A 3,035-nucleotide genomic window follows, 5' to 3' on the forward strand; every position below is an offset into this window, starting at 1 on the left:
AAAAAAAAGGTAGGATGATTTCCACACTCTTGTCACATCTGAAAAACAACACATCCTTAATATCCTCAACTGTCAGTGCCACATTCAGCTTTCCTTAGTTGTCTCAAATGTTTTGTTAAGGTTAGATGGTGATTTAGCTTAATTGTTTTGGTATCAATTTGAATAATTGGGCTTGTCATTATTTTTCTTATGGGTCAAATTGACCCATGTTTGGCCATGGAACTCCTTCAAGTTGTCTCACACTGCCTTGATGTACGGCCAAATTACTATATCTTAAACCCACCAGGATTGGTGGTTTTTAAGCCACCAATTTGATTCACAGATGACTTTATGTGTTTCATTTTGGATTTGATAGTCAGAGATTTTACTTTATTTTGAAGTTTTGTGAAATATTTATATACTTCCAAAGTCAAGTCTATGACATATCCTATTCAGAAACGTCCAGTTTCTATTTCCAGCCTCTTTCTAGAACAGATAATCATATATTTTATGGCTTATTACTATTATTTTAAATTTTATTTTATTTTGAAGAGTTAAAAACAAAAGCAAAAGCAAATAGCAGATACAAAGACAGAAACAGGGTAACATACAACAATATATATGCTACAGATTTTCAAAACAAGAATAGCAAATTAACAATGGTTGCTACATTACCTATTTTTATTGTAAAATATGTGTTCAGATTAACAGATATATCTATGTAAGATTGGACAAATAATTAAACATTAATGTTGGGTTTAATATATCTTAATTCTTTTCTTGTCCTTTTACTTTTAAAAAATATTTATTTTAAAGAGAGTATAATAATAATTAATAAGACATTAGAAATGGTAAACATTTAGAAGACTGAGATGAGAGATATTCAAACATAGTTTTTGTATTAAACATTGCTGTCCCAATGTAGTTGCTTAGATTGCAGATATCAATATACAGAGTTAGTCAGAATGAAAATTCTAAACATTAACTGCTTTTTTTTTCAAAAAACTGATGGAAATTATTAGTAACATCATTTCAGCCTTGCTGTGTGTATACTTGTATTATTTTTTCCATTCCTTTTTTCTATCCCTCACTTTCAAAGTTTAATCCTTATGTTCAGTTTCTTTCCTTTGTACTCTAACTATTGTACCTTTCAGATTTTAGCCATTCTTTTATGTTCTTACACTAGGGAAACAATATGATATTTATACATAAGAGTTTGGTTTACTTTACTTATTAGTATAGTCTCTAGTTGCAGCCACTTATCTATAAAGGCCTCAAGTTTGTCTTTCTTTATAGGTGAATACTACTCCATTGTATGTAAATACCACATCTATTTCATCCATTCCACAAATGATTGGCATTGTGGTTGTTTATAAGATTTGGCTACTAGAAAAGACCTAGAATATCAAAAGCAATATTGAGCATCAAAGGCAAGTCAAGAGGCATTACAATCCCTGACTTGAAATTATACCACAAAGCTACTGTGATAAAATCAGCATGTTACTGGAAAAAAACAACCAGACCTGAGGATCAATGGAATAGATTAGAAGATGCAGATACAACTACAAACACACTCAATTATCTTATCTTTGACAAAGAGGCCAAATACCTACTGGAAGAAAGATAGCCTCTTTAACAATTGATGCTGGAAGTACTGGCTCTCCACATGCTGAAAAATAAAACTAGACCTGAGTCTGTTGCCATGCACTAAACTAAAGTCAAACTGGGTTAAAGATCTAAACATGAAAACAGAAACACTAAATCTACTGGAAGAGAAAGTAGGTTGAAACCTTGAAGACCTGCGGGTAGGCAGAGAGTTCATGGACAAAAACCAAACTGCATGGGAAATACTTCAAAGAATCAACAACTGAGATCTCATCTTATTGAGAAGTTTTTGTATGTCAAAATAAATCACCCACAGAGTGAAAAGACAAGCCACAAATTGGGATAAAATCTTAACCAACAATCACTCAGACAAAGGTCTTCTATCTAGAGTATATAAACAACTAAAAACAATTAACCTCCTCAGATTTAAAGACCCAATCCAAAAAGGGGCATCTGAAATGAATACACACTTCTCAGATGAAGAAATACAAGAGGCAAATAAATACAGAAAAAAATGCTCCACATCACTGGCCACTGGAGAAATGCAAATTAAAACAACATTGATAACATACCATCTTAGAAAGAATGACTGTAATAAAGAAATGAACTAATAACAAATACTGGAGAGGCTGTGGGGAAAAAGGAACACTTCTTCACTGTTGGTGGAAATACGGACTGGTACAATCACTATGGAAATCAGTGTGGAGATTCCTCAAAAAACTAGGATTGGAGAGCCTGTTCAACCTAGCTATTTCCCTTCTGGGTTTTTCCCCAAAAGAACTGAAAACGTCATACTATAGTGATATATGCATACCCATATTTTAGCAGGACAATTTGTCATACCCAAATCTTATGGATTATTATTATTACTATAATTATTATTATTTAAGATGTGATCTTGCTATGCAGGTTAGAGTGGCCTTGAAGTCACTGCATAGTCCAGGCTGGCCTTAAACTCATGGCAATATCCTGTCTGAGCTCCCTGAATTCTGAAATTATAGGCTTATTTCACTATACCCACTCAATGTTTTATCCTTTAAAAAAGCACAAGTGTGTATGTGAAGAACAGTGTGCTTATTTTTATAGTTTTCCCTATTAAATGAATAATATTTGCCTGTCTTGCTCTTTTATACTGAACACTATTTTTGATGATCACTTCACGGTACTATATAGAAATGATAATTCTTTTTTATAGCTGTGTGAGTTGCTATAGAAAATTTAATTTATAAACTTTTTTACTTTGTAATAAATACATTTACATTTATTTTTTAAATTTATTTTTCCATTTTAATGAGAAAAAAGATAAAATAGCAGTGAAACAGCTTCAAAACAGGTTAGTATGATAGTTACAATAATGAATACATTACATATTGTTGTTTTCCTAGTAGTTATTCAGAGGACAAGATGCACACATGATGTCTTATCTAAACAATATTAGTACAAACCTTTCC

Source organism: Octodon degus, unplaced genomic scaffold (genome assembly GCF_000260255.1).
Source record: "Octodon degus isolate 3935 unplaced genomic scaffold, OctDeg1.0 scaffold00145, whole genome shotgun sequence".
In the NCBI taxonomy this organism is placed as follows: Eukaryota; Metazoa; Chordata; class Mammalia; order Rodentia; family Octodontidae; genus Octodon; species Octodon degus.